Source organism: Notothenia rossii (assembly GCF_949606895.1).
Source record: "Notothenia rossii genome assembly, chromosome: 6".
Classification (NCBI taxonomy): Eukaryota; Metazoa; Chordata; class Actinopteri; order Perciformes; family Nototheniidae; genus Notothenia; species Notothenia rossii.
The window spans coordinates 88,229,539-88,248,084 of NC_136909.1; the positions used below are offsets into that span (position 1 = coordinate 88,229,539).

The 18,546-nt window shown below is 41.2% G+C and overlaps 1 long non-coding RNA gene across 1 annotated transcript; it reads right to left on the reverse strand.

Annotated features, from left to right (window-relative positions):
- Positions 1–4,991: 4,991 nt before the first annotated feature.
- Positions 4,992–6,316, reverse strand: LOC307044280. The gene is made up of 3 exons (XR_013809588.1): positions 6,136–6,316; positions 5,682–5,840; positions 4,992–5,256 (listed from the first exon to the last, which is right to left on the reverse strand). It is a non-coding gene; the product is annotated as an uncharacterized lncRNA (long non-coding RNA).
- Between the last annotated feature and the right edge of the window lie 12,230 nt (positions 6,317–18,546).

The window sequence follows — 18,546 nt, forward strand, 5'->3', positions numbered from 1 at the left end:
CTAAAAATAGCACTTTACCACTGCACCCCCTCTAATCTCAGATGCACCCTGAGTCATTTTGTTTAAGTACAGTGAGCCTTTCTAAAATATAAAGTAAAGAGACAAACACACCAGCATTATAGGATATACTATGACTTTGAACCAAATACTTGTTTTTGGGCTGTTTAAATAAATTGACTTGAAACAGTTGCTGATTTAGAGTACTGGCACCTTTTTTATTCCAATTCAAGCACTGGATTGGACAGAGAAGAGTCTGCTTATTGTCCTGAGTCAGTGGTGAGGACCAATCAGAGCAGAGGAAGCTCCACCAGATGGAGCTGATGCAGGATTTCACTGCTGCACCTTGACTCAGGTGTTGTACTTCAGTTCAGCTTTTAGGTACTTTAGTTCACTTCATTACCTGCTACTTTATTCTTCTACCATTCTACATCTTAGAAGCAAGTATTCTACTTTTTCTGAAGTACATGTATGTGATAACTTAAGTTAAGAACATGTTGTGTAAACGTTTCAGATCTAGATTAATAACACTAAATATAATCACCAAATTGTCCTGCCTTAACTATATATTAAAATATGATTCCTTGGTGAAAATCACGAGGCACAATGTACTGTATATGACCTTTATTTAAAAAAGAAAAAGCTCTTCCTTTACCAGCTGTTACATTAAAGTGAACAGACGGATTAATTAATTATTATTATTAAATAATGTGAAACATATTATTATGAACTGGTGCAGAATGAGTACTTTAGCACTTTAAGTATATTTTGATGTTTAAACTTGTACTTTAGTGAAGTGTTGAATAGAGGACCTGAAACAGATTATTATCACACTGTGGTTTCACTAATGTTTCTGAAACTAAAGATCTGAGTCCTTCGTCCTCCTCTGTGAGAAACCATAAACCAGCTGCAGTTCCTCAGAGTGACCACTGGAGGTCCTCCTCCTCCTCCTCCTCCTCCTCCTCCTCCTCCTCCTCCTCCTCCTCCTCCTCCTCCTCCTCTTCCTCCTCCTCCAACACCTTTAGCTTTTATTTTTGGCCCATATTTGAGCTTCCCGACTGAATTGAACACACCTTTTCTTTTCGTTTGTTGACGTGTTTGGACTGGAGTTATTTTTTGTTTACAGTGAAGACTAAGAAACAAAATGGCTTCCGTCCTGCTCAGCTGGTGTTTAACACAGAACACCTGAAGAGATGACTACAACAGAGAAAGAGTCCCTCACAGTTTCATCAGAAACTAAAACCTTAATGTGCTCTGTGAAAACAGAAAACTTAGAAATAAGTTAAAAGACTGTCAGCAAATGTAGTGAAACAGTTCCCGTTGAATGACAGTTTATAGAATATATTCTAATGCCATCAGATACAGATATTGGCTGTAAGTACATGTTGTAACTTTACAGTCTAGTACAAGTACACTTCTTCATTATCAGGACACATGTAACAAGGTGAGAATACTGCATTAAGACGTTTGAGTTTCACTGTTTAGACTTTAGATCAGAGTTCCTGAGGGGGGGCCAGGAGGGCGTGTTGATCGAACAATGAAACGCAGCCAGAGTCTCTCAGGTGTTTCAGGAGCAAAGGCCCAGGTGAGCTCTCTGATGGCTGCTTGGTCCTAGTGCCCTACCGTTGCCTCCCCCTCCACATCAGTACCCTCCTGACAGACTGACCCCCATCAGCCTGAATTCCTCTTCCTCCTCACAGGGAACTCTTTAAACTAACCTGCACTCTCTCTCTGCTCGCACAGCTCGGAGGCCATCTTGTTTCCCAGCTTTAAACAATCACACGTTCATCAACTCAAGCGTTTCTGCGACCACAACAATCAACAACATCAACCAATCACAGCTCTACTTACTGAACTGTTAGCCGTGAGATTCATCTGTAGCAGCCTCGTCTGAGCTTCATCAACTTCAGGGTCCATCAGACGAAGTGAAGTGAAGGCGTTTCCTATCCTGCGTCTCAGTGTGTGTGTGTGTGTGTGTGTGTGTGTGTGTGTGTGTGTGTGTGTGTGTGTGTGTGTGTGTGTGTGTGTGTCCTCACCTCACTATGACAGAATGCAGTCAGACTGGTTAGACTGAGTCTCAGTCTGTGCTGCGTTCACAGGATCAGATGTGTTTGTGAATAGAATTTGTGGGAAGGGATCTTTAACAGAGTTTCCTGCTATACTAACCTGCAGTGCATTTGATCAAAACATAGGAAGTCATTACATTTGTGTAATTTTGCAGAATAATCCAGAGTGTCGGACTGGACTCTTTGCAGCCTCTGTTGTGTAGAGTTCTGCTTCCTGGACACAGCTTGAATAAATACGTTCATTAAAACAACACAAAGTGATCTCTTCACTGCTCTTTGGTGATCTGGTTTTTCCTTTGTAGAGTAACCGCAGCTGTCAGATAAGTGTAGTCCAGTAAAAAGTACAATATGTACCTCTGAGATGAGTACAGGTATCTCACTCTCATTTCTGGTGTAACATCCTCTCGACCGCCCTTCCAACGTGTGTTATCTCCACCATCTCACCCACATTTCCGTTCCTATTGCCTCACACCAAAGTTCGCTTTGTCATGCTGGGGATTGTCAACTTTCGGACTCTTAGACATCCATTGACCCCTTGAGCCACACCATCCGGACAGATTCCAGTCAAATTTTACCGGGTGGGGTTTTTCGTAAATTAGGGTGATGGAATGCTCCGGTTTTGGGACAAAATTAACATGGGATCACTCCGGTCATTGTACGTACTTCGTCTCACTGGAATATTAACGGTCAGATTGAATACAACATCGACCCCATTTCTCCGGTCAATGACGGGAGAGTTTTGAAAGTGACAAAACACTGTTCCACACATTTAAAAACACTTAAACAATTAAACAATGTTTACCCAGGATTCAGGCCCTTCCCTGGCTTGTCAAATACGGTGATGCGCCCTGGAGGTATCAGACTATTTAAAACATGTATACCCAGGATTCAATCACTTTTCCTGGCTTGTAAAGTGCTGTGGAGCAGCCTGTTCTCTGGGTAAACTCTCTTTGCATTGTAATCACTATTTCTGCTATCACTATCACCACTTTTCCCCGCCTTTCAAAGACTTATTCCTGGGTAGGAAAGCCATGTGCTGCATGGTGCTCTGTGGGTCTCTGTGAGTCTCAGACCCTGCTAACAGCAGAGACCCTGCTGCCAGTACTATGAACAGATTGATCAGTTTCTAACAATACTTTAGCCCACATCAGAGCCCTCCCAGATGGCAAAAAGTCATTGAATCAACATTGAGATATTGTCACGCTGAAGGCTGCAATCAACATTGATGTCGGACATTGAAAATAAACTACAATCAACAAACAAAAAAAGAGCCCATTATTTATTCAGTTTCTTTATTCAGATTCAATGATATGAACATCTTGTAACATCTTTTGTCCACAAGCACGAAAAACATTCTCTCTTGAAGGTCCCATGTCATGCTTTCCTGGTTCTTACCCGTCCCCTTGTGTGTTATGAAGCTTTTTCTGCATGTTAACGGTCTGCAGAGTCACAAACCCTCAAAGTACACCCTGTAGGGAGTAAAACTCTAACACAGAGAAGACCTGTCTATGCTGCCCCAGAACGCCTCGGTGGACATTTCTCTTTTTCCATTGTTTACTTCCTGAGTAAAGTGACGTAACGGATTTCCACACACACACACAGCCTGGCTGTGAGAGTGTGTGTGCTCAGGCTGAGTTCCTCTGTGTCTCGCAGACCCCATGCCATCATCATTTTCTGTTTAAAGCAGCTTTGCTAGACGTTGATAACATGCATTCTTCACATGCTGAAGATATGGATTTGAAAAAATGCACGTTTTGCAACATAGCACACGTTAAGGACATTTATTGACATAATAAACATCTAGCAAAGCTGTTTTAAACAGAAAATGATGATGGCCTTTTGAACACAGATTCTGAGGATCGTTTCTGCTTCTGCTTTTATCCATCAGGTCAAAATAGGATTCACACACCTGACATCATTGTGATAGATTAGGCCTCAGCCTCTTCAGCACATCACAATCAAAGAATTTAAAAATAAACAAATATAACAATTACAATCCATTGCCTCTTGTCAACTGGCAACTCACAATTCCACACATTTCAATTTCACAGGCAAATGGGACTTCATGCTTAAAATGACTACATGTGCAAGCATGTACATACATTGAAGTTTTACCTGATCACTAACAATGAACTTGAACAGTAGAAATACTGGATATGCCCCTCTTTTGAACTGGCAGCTTACACATCCACACATTCTTTTATTCCCTATTTCAGAAGAGAACTTATATGCTTAAAATGAAATGAATGCTGTGAGGTTTTACATGAGCACTAACCACGAAGCACTAGAACAGGCGAAACATAGATTAAAGTCATATCTGGCTTCCCCATTAACATTCACAGCAAAAGCTTTGTTTTCCGAGACCTTATGCGCTGCGAGCATCGAGAGCCAAGCTCGTAAAAGATCGTCTGAATGGCTTCAAAGGTATACCTCATCTCCTTTGGATAATCCATGTTCATTGCATAAAGTAGGCTGAAGAGGAAAGGCAGTAGAGAGGTCTGGCAGGTCATGCAGTACAATGGTCCCTTCCCACACAACAGCCACGTCTCGCACATTTGGTGATATGGCGGCATCATCATCTTCAATGACGGAGAGGATGGCCACAGACACACCTCTCAGCAATCGTTCTTCATGGTCAGTGTCCTGAGGAAAAGTAAAATATGCATGAATGAGTGCTATGGAAAACTAAACGACAAAATACATATCCACTGATTCTAGCTTTAGCACCAAGCTACTGAGTCTTAACATTCAGCTTGTGGAAGTTATAATTGCAACTCAACAGCACGGCGGCTATCACCCACCAACCTTGTTGTGCCGAGTTCTATCAAGAAGTATTTTCTGATAAAGAACAGCAGACAACAATGGCCAGATGTATCGGGTTGGCTGTTGCTCAAACAGCGCTGATATTTATTTTTAATTTTGGGTGAACTCATCGCGCTCGGGTTCATGAGGTGAAAACATCTCTGGGCTCAAAATAAATCTTACACAAAGTGTATTATGCATAAATGATTAGCATAAGCTATGAGGTCATAAAATGTTTAAGCTACATTAAGCAATATTACTTGTATTGTGTTAATAAGTTTATTTCCTACAGTTAGTATTACTTACCAAACACTCCAGAAGAAACTTGGTTGTGTCATCTCGGCAGGCCTCTCAGTGCTGCTGTCTTTCGGTGAGACACAATGTCGGATGTCTAAGGAGTACCCAGTGGAAACACACAAACATATCAATTAGTTTTGTGCCGTAGTGAATTTATACAAAATCCGACGTTCTGTATAGTAATGAGGAGGATAAAGAACAGCTCAGATCCCAGTAGCATGCTTCAGTAAAAGACTGGCAAAACAAAACAAAACAAAAACTGCAATCCTGCGGACAATTCTACTTTTACAAATTAAAAATATTGTTATAGTTCTCAAATTGCACCAACTAAGAGCACCAAGCAATGACTTTTAACATCCATTTTTACTGAAGCCTTTCCATCAAAGCGTTTTCATTCCTACAAATGTTAGACGAAGGGCATTTCATATTTTCAAACAGGGGATAGGGCTTTGGTGGACCCGGCTCCGGCCATTCTCCCCTCAACTTTTGCATGCTCTTAGATTGAGGCACTTCACTCACTTTTTCATCAAGTTTTTCCAAGAGGTCTTCCATCTTCTGTCCAAAAGCTCCCTTCCTAGCCCGGTACAGTTTCAGCAGGCAAGGCACATGTTTGTCAAAGGCTGCCCCGAAGGTCCCCAGGAGGTCTTTGCTGGTGATCCGGTGAAATTCTTCAGATATCTGAAAAACAAAATAATAAAACAATGTAATTTGATTGTAACCACAATGTCATGTTTTTTCTGTGCAGCAAATTCCTGGGTAGCTGTCTTGTTCAAAGTCTGCACCATCTTAAGGGGATAGATAGTTTGGATGTTTTGAATTGAAAAAAAACCTGGTATTACAATTTTGGGGACTGATTGGAAAGTGGGGCGTATTGTGTTGGAGGGGCCTGGAGTGGAGTGGTAGGGCAGGGTATAGTATAGTTTGCCAATTGACTGACATACACAGTCAGTGTGAATACAGGGCCAGTTCGCACCTTTTCCGTGACAAAGGCGACAATGTTTTAGAAGAGTCTCTTGATTGGAGCTTGCAAATCTGCCAAATCTGCACTGCATGTGATCCAGCCCTGAAATACAAGAGAAACATATAGGACATTCAGTTCAGTCAGCACTCGCAGAGATATCATTTTTGAAACTTTTAATTTGTTAGTTTTCATCCTTCCTCATATACTTAGTCGGACTTAACAAAAAAACGATTTAAAACTCAGTTAATGGGGTTAATTTTTAAATTGCTTCAGTTTATCATCGTAACAGATCAAAACGTTTGGATTCATTTTACAATTAATCAATAAATGGTATTCTTCTACAAACAAAAAACAAAACAATGAACACATTTAAACAAACCACTAATAGTATATTAACTACGTTATTCAAAATTAACATTCACTTTAGATAATAACACCGGTATAATAAACGGAGCGCTCTCTTTTCCTCTCTCTCTCTCTCCCTCTCCTGACAGCCCGTCAGTATCTCATGCAGCTCGCTACTCCAGTAACGAGTGACCCGACAGTGAAGAATAAACAAATGTATAACTAGTTTAGCTAGTTCCAGAGGTAGATAAAATAGCTAAGTGTGTTTGGTCTAACTTGAAACGTGTGTTTTGCTCCGCTCATCGGACCGTTACAGCGGCTGAGCTTCAGGTGATCACGGAGCTGCGTGACCTAAACAATAAGTGTTGCTTGGCAACGGGGTGTGGCGGCAAAGTATATATTTTTTCTCTCAAGTTTTAGATGTTTTTTACCCTCAACCAAACAACAAGACCTGTAACACAACAATGTCAGAGTCACCGGCGGCCGGCTACCCCAATAAACAGACGTTACTAACCGCTTAACAACAATGCCCCCCATTCCATGTATAGTCACACATACACACAAGTTCTTTATAAAACGTACGAACACGGCCTCTCAGTGAAAATGTATAACACATACATTTCCGCCAATGGTCTACATGCGCTTGTACGTCGCCGCCATGTTTCAACGGTTTACCGTATTCAACCCAACATCGGACAAGGCTGCCGCTGGCCTGTAAAAATACACGTCAAGGCTAAGTTTCAACACAGCAGCAACGTTGTCATATCCCAATCAATGCCGTGTGTAAAGTTATAGCGTTATACGTCTAGCTCGGTTTACTATAACACCGGTCGTCTCACCATCAAAATGCATTATAAACGCCTTCAGGTGCTTGAACATAAATTCGACGCCATCTGTACCTAAGCTAGCAAAGCTAACTGTGGTGGGTCAACCCAGTCTCATGGCATTTTGTGTTATAGTCACAAAATGTAATCCATTGATTCGTGTTCACCAACACAATTATCAAGTAAGGGTTACGATCCACCCGCTGTGAAATGAACTTAACTTCCATATTTGCCTTACACTTGTGTTTACGGAAGTTGAGATGTTTCTCGGTTCTGATTGGTTGTTCCTCTTCACATGACGAGCGGTGCGCTCTGCTGCAGTGCACGTCTCCATTGAAACCAATGGAAATGAGCTCCCAACGCTGATGTGCATGGCTCCGTACAAAGTTGTACTCATTGCATTAGTATAGGCAACTGTAGCTTTTTACACTGGAGGCGCCCATCTCGGCCGAAGTCGGTTCATATTAACCTAAAGTTACATCATTAAATGGTAAATGTCGCCTTTAAGGAGCAGAACATTTTTGTTTTATTTGTGTGAATAATGAAATAATTTCAAATCTGTTTTTCTGTGATAGGTAATTGGTATGGAGAAGATTGACCTCAGCCTTGCTTTGAACATTGTTCCAAAGGCTCTGTAGTAAATGGTGAGTATTCAAATGTTTTCTGTAATTTACTTGACTAACTTAAACTTGATCTTTAACTCATTGAAAACTGATATTAGTCTGACAATTTCTGAATATTTATTCATAACATTTACATACTGCAAACATTGCAGGGATATACACATGTTCTGATTTATTAGGCAAAAGTGATTCAGAAAGTGAGAGGCAAAAGCCAAACATTCTGCAATCAAGCCTCCTTCACAAAGTGATCATGTTTTGTTTGTTGAAATGGCTATAAGGGTGTTTCTTATATGTAGTCTTACATCAGTAATACTTATTTTAAGTCGCTTTGGAAAAAAACGTAACTAAATGAAATGTAATGTAGTCTAACCTGGTTGTTCGTACTTGATATAAAAAGTTATTCTCACTATAGAGCCAAAACAGGAGTAATGTGGTCCCTTCTCCGTGCTCTGGTCAATACATGTTGAATCAGCTGAAGCAACTTAACTGAGTTTTTGGTTCACCCTGATAATAAAGAGTTACAATAAGCTAGCCTTGAAGTAACAAATGCATGGACTAGTTTCTCTGCATCGTTTTGAGGCAAGCACACAACTACAATCATGACATCGTTAGAAAATGAAATGATTTCTTGATTTTTATGACTGTGATAATTTGTTTTCTTTGATAAATGCGGAGTTTAAGCGTATAACAACCCTGCCCCTCCAATCAAGATTTCTCTCTCAGCTGGATGTGCTGTCTGACAAACTTCTGAAGGTTTTTGAGAAGAGAGGAGGACAGATAGGCCAGCGTCTGAACTGTATTATGTCAAACATGACTCAAGTAAGAATTCATTTTAGGGAAATTATACATCGAGTCAATAGTGTACACATTTCATTGAGCAAAACAGATTCTTTATTTTCCTATTCCCCTTCACTTAGGTTGATGATGTCGATTTAGGCCGGGATTGTCTTCTCAAGGGGCTGTGTGTGTACCTCTGTGTGTGTACCTCTGTGTGTGTACCTCTGTGTGTGTACCTCTGTGTGTGTACCTCTGTGTGTGTACCTCTGTGTGTGTACCTCAATGAGAGAGTTTGTGGTCAGTAGAAGTAATATTTGACCTTTTGATTTTTTTGTTTGGCTTTAAAATATGTATTTATTGAAACACCACATAGTATATAGCCTAAAGTAAGTGAACATCCCTGTTTTTGGTTTAATAGCCAGACTACACTGAAAAGCTAGAGGGCTTTTAATTTAAAACTGATACAGGAAATGAAACATTCTTTATCAGGTCAGACAGGAGTATATCAGATAACAAGGAGGCTTAAAAGTACTGAAATCTGACCAAATGTACTTGTTAGACACAGGGACTTAGTAATGGGTATATATATGTATTGATTTGTTAGATCTCACTCTGTTCCTTTTGTGACTGTGCGCTCTGCAGGCAGAAGATGAAGACGTCATTCTGCGGTCCATTCAGGGGATTACGGTGGGACTTTATGTTGTCAAACACAATTCCACCATGAGAGCAGAGGACAGATGAGACCACAGGACAGATGAGACCAGAGGACAGATGAGACCAGAGGACAGATGAGACCAGAGGAAAGATGAGACCACAGGACAGATGAGACCAGAGGACAGATGAGACCAGAGGACAGATGAGACCAGAGGACAGATGAGACCAGAGGACAGATTCTCCTGGAAGGCCAACAGGTACTAACTGATGTGGACAACATTGCACTCGCTGCTACCATGCTGTTTGGACTAATGTATGCAATGAACCTGAACGACCCCCCTAAACTGAAGTGCACGTTCGAAGTGCTCCAGCTAATGTTAATGGAGCTAGACGGCAACATGCTCTCCAAGAAAGCCCAAGCGTTTAAAAACAAACTGTTTGAGTGAGCTGTTGCCATGGACCATTGTGCACTTTTACAGCATTCATCCTGGACTTTCATCGATACAACTGTCTTGCACTTCCTTTGCTCATGCTTTTTGCTGTATTGATTTGCATGTTTCAGAAATGTGGTTTTTTCCTGGGGTCATGTGTTTTCAGAATGTACCACTTGTCATGTGTTTCAGAATGTACTAATTGCGCTACTTCAAAATGTCAGTTCTTGTTTTTATTTGTAATACTTTCTTTAGTGCAAACGTGGTGAGAAACCAGGCCATTATTAAACTTCTATGTATTTTTCCAAAACAATGCCATTGCTTTTTTGCATTAAAGTGCCCTTTCATATTAGCAGGTTACTATTTAAATCATGGATTTGCAAGAACATTTGCTTTTTTCGGCTAGGCGTTGACATTTTCTGTTAATTGTTTACTATGAATGAGTTACAAAAATAAGCCTTTCTTTGCCATTTGGCCCAATAAACCTTTCTTTTGGTCGGGAGAATAGTTTCCTGCTTGCTGTGTTCTAACACAATAATGTATATGTACATGCATCACAAACTTTTTCTATTTCTTCTATTTCTTTATTTTCAATGTATTTGTTAATTCTCCTGGGGCTGCGTGATGGAAAAACCAAAAGCTCATCTGGATGTGTGGTGGTTGTTAATATTGTTTTATTTTTTGAGAAAAATACATGAATGTTGTTCAAAGAAATGTGTTTGTCTTTATTGACTATTTGTTTTAAAATGTTATGATAAATGCTGTAGATATAAGAGATTAGGATGGATCCTGTAGAAGAATGTACGACATGCCTCTATTCACATGAAATAAATAATCTTATGTACCCCTTGAGCACTAGGTAGATTAAACAGAAAACTATAGCATGGAGTTTAAACAAGACATTCATGTGGCTTCAACAGGTACAAGTTAAATATACTGAGCATATTAAAAGCCTATAATGAACATAAAAAGTCATGTTGGTTAAACATAGGGTAAATGAATATATCTATATTAAAGGAAATATTCACATTAACATATCAATTTCATGTTTCTTTGACATAACATAGTTGTGTGTCTTTAACATAATGGAATAGTTTTGAGTACACATGTTTTTAATGTGTGCAACCGGTTTCCATATTAAAATCATGTTAATCCAACAGCCTTTTTTTTCAGTGCAGCGGTCAACTTTGATGAAACTGAAAGTAAAGATGCCAATGAACCAGATTCAGCCTTTGCTGCCGCCAGTGAGAGCTCAGATGAAGATGACCAGATGGAGCCTGAGCCTCTGTCAGATTTGGATCATCCCTCTCTCCCCCCTCACAGAAGGTGCATGGCTCACACCTTGAATCTAGTGGCCAAAGATACAGAATTGAAAAATGCTACAAAGCAATGTCGAGGGCTGTTTTTGCAAAAGCATCTGCTCTGTGGAACAAGGTTAAGCGGAGTTCAAAGGCTTCTGATACTGTGGAGGAAAAGCTTGGGATTAGCTTTGTTGCGCCAAATGACACAAGATGGAACTCTGTATTTCTTTCCATGGAGCGACTGTCTCGCATTGCAACACTAACTACCAAGGCAGAAATGAATGTGGATGAGGTCACCTCTGCAAATGATGCCACTCCCCTACATGACAAGCTGCTCCTGCACGATGTGAGTGATGAGTTTGGCTTTCGTCGATTCTCACCAGATGAAGTCAACTTCATACACAAGTTTGTGGATGTGATGAGGCCTTTGGCACTTGCACTAAACATCCTCCAAGCAGAGAAGAACATCTTTCTTGGGTACCTGGCTCCAACCATTGTGCAACTGCAATGTCATATGAATGACCTGTTGGATGAGAGCACAAAACCCACTGCTGCAGAGGGTCTCATTACATGCCGTCCCCTCATAAAGAGCATCTTGCAGTCACTGAGCACAAGGCTGGCAGGTCTTCTGGAGAAGAGGGAGCACATACTGTCCGCTATACTGGTGCCAAGATTCAAGCTTGACTGGGTCCAAGATGAGGAGAAACATGTGCAGTACAGATTGATGCTGAAAAGAGAATTGCAAACCAACTCTGATGACTCGGATGCAAGAGACTCAGGTCAAACCCAGTCCAGTGGGGAAAGTAACAAGAAAGATCCTGCAGCTTCATTCTTCAGATTTAACAGAAACCCTCAGGTTCCTCAAAAATCTGAAGTGGACACGTATTTGGATGCCCCAACCACAGATGGGTTTGAGGAGTACATGCAGTTTCCAAAACTCAAAAGGCTGTTCATAAAACACAGCACTGCCCTCAAGCGCTCCGGTAGAGAGGCTCTTCAGCATCGGTGGTCAAATATTCAGGTAGGGATGAGCTGTGATTATATTCCTCATCTAATTATTTCAGTAATTGCCATTTGCCTCAGTACACAATTCCTTTAATACAGATTACTGTTACAATGTTTGCCACAATAATCATGATGTTAAAATGCCTTCTCTTCTTCTTCTTCTTTCTTCTTCTTCTTGCATCTCATTCAGGCCCAGGAGAAACCGGCTGGGAGATGACAACTTTGAGAAGCAGCTGATCTTGAATGCCAACAAAAATATTTGAAGGTAGATATATTATTGTTGTGACCTGTTTTTTGGGCTATAGAAGTACAATGTATTGCTAATGGAGATGAGTATATTGGTGTGCAGAGGTGAGCTGCATAAAAATAACAGTCAGAGCATATCTTGTTTTTGTTTTTACAGGAAGCAAGAAACAGCAGATCCACCAGGGAGAGACCAGACCACTTTGACCGAAACAGCAGATCCACCAGGGAGTGACCAGACCACTGTGACCGAAACAGCAGATCCACCAGGGAGTGACCAGACCACTTTGACCAAAACAGCAGATCCACCAGGGAGTGACCAGACCACTTTGACCGAAACAGCAGATCCACCAGGGAGAGACCAGACCACTGTGACCGAAACAGCAGATCCACCAGGGAGAGACCAGACCACTGTGACCGAAACAGCAGATCCACCAGGGAGTGACCAGACCACTGTGACCGAAACAGCAGATCCACCAGGGAGAGACCAGACCACTGTGACCGAAACAGAAGATCCACCAGGGAGTGACCAGACCACTGTGACCGAAACAGCAGATCCACCAGGGAGTGACCAGACCACTGTGACCGAAACAGCAGATCCACCAGGGAGTGACCAGACCACTGTGACCGAAACAGCAGATCCACCAGGGAGAGACCAGACCACTTTGACCGAAACAGCAGATCCACCAGGGAGTGACCAGACCACTGTGACCGAAACAGCAGATCCACCAGGGAGTGACCAGACCACTGTGACCGAAACAGCAGATCCACCAGGGAGAGACCAGACCACTGTGACCGAAACAGCAGATCCACCAGGGAGAGACCAGACCACTGTGACCGAAACAGCAGATCCACCAAGGAGAGACCAGACCACTGTGACCGAAACAGCAGATCCACCAGGGAGAGACCAGACCACTGTGACCGAAACAGCAGATCCACCAAGGAGAGACCAGACCACTGTGACCAAAACAGCAGATCCACCAGGGAGAGACCAGACCACTGTGACCAAAACAGCAGATCCACCAGGGAGAGACCAGACCACTTTGACCGAAACAGCAGATCCACCAGGGAGTGACCAGACCACTTTGACCAGTGACAGGGACTCTTTTTTTATTTTCACAAATTATTATTTGTGATTTAGTTATTTTAGTTATTTATTTGAACTGTAACCAGTGGTGACAGATCTTCACTCAGTATTTTCACTCACACTGGACAGAAAGTAATAGCAGTACTGTCCATGGGCCTTGGACTCTGACTGACTCTTTAAGTTATTGGGTTTTTTACCTAATTTTTTTACCTTTTTTGCCTCATTCATTTGGGCTGAATATTGCACCCAAGTTATGACCCAAGTTATAGAACTTTTTGTTCTTTGGGCAAACAAGTCAGGAAAAAAAAAGAATGCGACTGACTTAATGAAAAGAGAATTAATGTTTAAATGTTTTGCACTTTGAATATTGAACTTTGAGGTACAACCTTAGTTTCATACCTCAGCCTGGTTCCTACCTCGTGTTGTGTTAGTACAGAGTTATGTCGGCACATGTTTATATGTTATATGTTTGCACAATGACTACTTTCACTTTTGGTACTTTAAGTATATTTAGATTATTATACTTAATAAAGACCGTTCAAGCAGCACGTTTTTCCTCATGTTTTTGAAAATATAATGTGGAGATGAAAGCTGCAGCTGCTATAGTGTAGACTGAATGGGCGGCAGCAAAGCGTTATGGAAATGCCAGTAATCTGATTGCTGTCTGTGGTTCTATATGGGTTATGGCAATCATTTTGACAAATAATAGCTCGCAGCAACGTATTGAAAAAATAACTATAAACTATAAATTAGTTCATTTTTGAAACCATGAACTTTAGTTCAACATTTTGAATTATGAACTATGAACTGAACTAGTTCATTTTCAAATGTGTGAACTGTGAACTGAACCAGTTCATTTAGAAAGTGAATTTTCCCAACACTGCTCTCAATGCTCTGTGGTCTTCAGGACGGTTTGAAGACTTCAGGAATATCCTTCATGTGGATTATTCTTGGCCTTTCTGTGCAGATCACTTCTATTGGACAGACTCTGAAGAGCTCAGCAAGCCTTCAAATCTTCCTCTGTTTTAGAGGTTCATACATTTTAAACAGCCAACAGGAAACTGTGTTTGGAGTTCAGAGCAGAAGATTTGGAGGGTAAAAAATAAAGATGAAGAAAATAAATGTATTGATTTTTTTTTTTTAAACAAACAATAAATTGATGTTCTGTATTATTTTAGGTCCTTTAATAAAGGAACACACTAGTGGTTTGTGATTGGACAGAGAAGAGTCTGCTTATTGTCCTGAGTCAGTGGTGAGGACCAATCAGAGCAGAGGAAGCTCCACCAGATGGAGCTGATGCAGGATTTCACTGCTGCACCTTGACTCAGGTGTTGTACTTCAGTTCAGCTTTTAGGTACTTTAGTTCACTTCATTACCTGCTACTTTATTCTTCTACAATTCTACATCTTAGAAGCAAGTATTCTACTTTTTCTGAAGTACATGTATGTGATAACTTACGTTAAGAACATGTTGTGTAAACGTTTCAGATCTAGATTAATAACACTAAATATAATCACCAAATTGTCCTGCCTTGACTATATATTCAAATATGATTCCTTGGTGAAAATCACGAGGCACAATGTACTGTATATGACCTTTATTTAAAAAAGAAAAAGCTCCTCCTTTACCAGCTGTTACATTAAAGTGAACAGACTTATTATTATTCAATGATGTGACACATATTATTATGAACTGGTGCAGAATGAGTACTTTTGCACTTTAAGTATATTTTGATGTTTAAACTTGTACTTTAGTGAAGTGTTGAATAGAGGACCTGAAACAGATTATTATCACACTGTGGTTTCACTAATGTTTCTGAAACTAAAGATCTGAGTCCTTCGTCCTCCTCTGTGAGAAACAAGAAACCAGCTGCAGTTCCTCAGAGTGACCACTGGAGGTCCTCCTCCTCCTCCTCCTCCTCCTCCTCCTCCTCCTCCTCCTCCTCCTCCTCCTCCTCCTCCTCCAACACCTTTAGCTTTTATTTTTGGCCCATATTTGAGCTTTCCGACTGAATTGAACACACCTTTTCTTTTCGTTTGTTGACGTGTTTGGACTTGAGTTATTTTTTTTTACAGTGAAGACTAAGAAACAAAATGGCTTCCGTCCTGCTCAGCTGGTGTTTAACACAGAACACCTGAAGAGAAGACTACAACAGAGAAAGAGTCCCTCACAGTTTCATCAGAAACTAAAACCTTAATGTGCTCTGTGAAAACAGAAAACTTAGAAATATGTTAAAGTCTGTCAGCAAAAGTAGTGAAACAGTTCCCGTTGAATGACAGTTTATAGAATATATTCTAATGCCATCAGATACAGATATTGCCTGTAAGTACATGTTGTAACTTTACAGTCTAGTACAAGTACACTTCTTCATTATCAGGACACATGTAACAAGGTGAGAATACTGCATTAAGACGTTTGAGTTTCACTGTTTAGACTTTAGATCAGAGTTCCTGAGGGGGGGCCAGGAGGGCGTGCTGATCGACCAATGAAACGCAGCCAGAGTCTCTCAGGTGTTTCAGGAGCAAAGGCCCAGGTGAGCTCTCCTATGGCTGCTGGGTCCTAGTGCCCTACCGTTTCCTCCCCCTCCACATCAGTAGCCCTCCTGACAGACTGACCCCCATCAGCCTGAACTCCTCTTCCTCCTCACAGGGAACTCTTTAAACTAACCTGCACCTCTCTCTCTGCTCGCACAGCTCGGAGGCCATCTTGTTTCCCAGCTTTAAACAATCACACGTTCATCAACTCAAGCGTTTCTGCGACCACAACAATCAACAACATCAACCAATCACAGCTCTACTTACTGAACTGTTAGCCGTGAGATTCATCAGTAGCAGCTTTGTCTGAGCTTCATCAACTTCAGGCTCCATCAGACGAAGTGAAGTGAAGGCGCTTCCTATCCTGTGTGTGTGTGTCCTCACCTCACTTTTTACAGTTAGCAGTCAGACTGGTTGGACTGAGTCTCAGTCTGTGCTGCGTTCACAGGATCAAATGTTTTTGTGAATAGAATTATTGGGAAGGGATCTTTAACAGAGTTTCCTGCTATACTAACCTGCAGTGCGTTTGATCAAAACAGGAAGTCATTACTTTTTTGCAATTTTGCAGAATAATGTCCGATTGAACTCTTTGCAGCCTCTGTTGTGTAGAGTTCTGCTTCCTGGACACAGCTTGAATAACTATATTCATTAAAACAACACAAAGTGATCTCTTCACTGCTCTTTGGTGATCTGGTTTTTCCTTTGTAGAGTAACCGCAGCTGTCAGATAAGTGTAGTCCAGTAAAAAGTACAATATGTACCTCTGAGATGAGTACAGGTATCTCACTCTCATTTCTGGTGTAACATCCTCTCGACCGCCCTTCCAACGTGTGTTATCTCCACCATCTCACCCACATTTCCGTTCCTATTGCCTCACACCAAAGTTCATTTTGTCATGCTGGGGATTGTCAACTTTCGGACTCTTAGACATCCATTGACCCCTTGAGCCACACCATCCGGACAGATTCCAGTCAAATTTTACCGGGTGGGGTTTTTCGTAAATTAGGGTGATGGAATGCTCCGGTTTTGGGACAAAATTAACATGGGATCACTCCGGTCATTGTACGTACTTCGTCTCACTGGAATATTAACGGTCAGATTGAATACAACATCGACCCCATTTCTCCGGTCAATGACGGGAGAGTTTTGAAAGTGACAAAACACTGTTCCACACATTTAAAAACACTTAAACAATTAAACAATGTTTACCCAGGATTCAGGCACCTTCCCTGGCTTGTAAAATATGGTGATGCGCCCTGGAGGTATCAGACTATTTAAAACATGTATACCCAGGATTCAATCACTTTTCCTGGCTTGTAAAGTGCTGTGGAGCAGCCTGTTCTCTGGGTAAACTCTCTTTGCATTGGAATCACTATTTCTGCTATCACTATCACCACTTTTCCCCGCCTTCCAAAGACTTATTCCTGGGTAGGAAAGCCATGTGCTGCATGGTGCTCTGTGGGTCTCTGTGAGTCTCAGACCCTGCTAACAGCAGAGACCCTGCTGCCAGTACTATGAACAGATTGATCAGTTTCTAACAATACTTTAGCCCACATCGGAGCCCTCCCAGATAGCAAAAAGTCATTGAATCAACATTGAGATATTGTCACGCTGAAGGTTGCAATCAACATTGATGTCGGACATTGAAAATAAACTAAAATCAACAAACAAAAAAAGAGCCCATTATTTATTCAGTTTCTTTATTCAGATTCAATGATATGAACATCTTGTAACATCTTTTGTCCACAAGCACGAAAAACATTCTCTCTTGAAGGTCCCATGTCATGCTTTCCTGGTTCTTACCCGTCCCCTTGTGTGTTATGAAGCTTTTTCTGCATGTTAACGGTCTGCAGAGTCACAAACCCTCAAAGTACACCCTGTAGGGAGTAAAACTCTAACACAGAGAAGACCTGTCTATGCTGCCCCAGAACGCCTCGGTGGACATTTCTCTTTTTCCATTGTTTACTTCCTGAGTAAAGTGACGTAACGGATTTCCACACACACACACAGCCTGGCTGTGAGAGTGTGTGTGCTCAGGCTGAGTTCCTCTGTGTCTCGCAGACCCCATGCCATCATCATTTTCTGTTTAAAGCAGCTTTGCTAGACGTTGATAACATGCATTCTTCACATGCTGAAGATATGGATTTGAAAAAATTAATGTTTTGCAACATAGCACACGTTAAGGACATTTATTGACATAATAAACATCTAGCAAAGCTGTTTTAAACAGAAAATGATGATGGCCTTTTGAACACAGATTCTGAGGATCGTTTCTGCTTCTGCTTTTATCCATCAGGTCAAAATAGGATTCACACACCTGACATCATTGTGATAAATTAGGCCTCAGCCTCTTCAGCACATCACAATCAAAGAATTTAAAAATAAACAAATATAATAATTACAATCCAGTGCCTCTTGTCAACTGGCAACTCACAATTCCACACATTTCAATTTCACAGGCAAATGGGACTTCATGCTTAAAATGACTACATGTGCAAGCATGTACATACATTGAAGTTTTACCTGATCACTAACAATGAACTTGAACAGTAGAAATACTGGATATGCCCCTCTTTTGAACTGGCAACTTACACATCCAC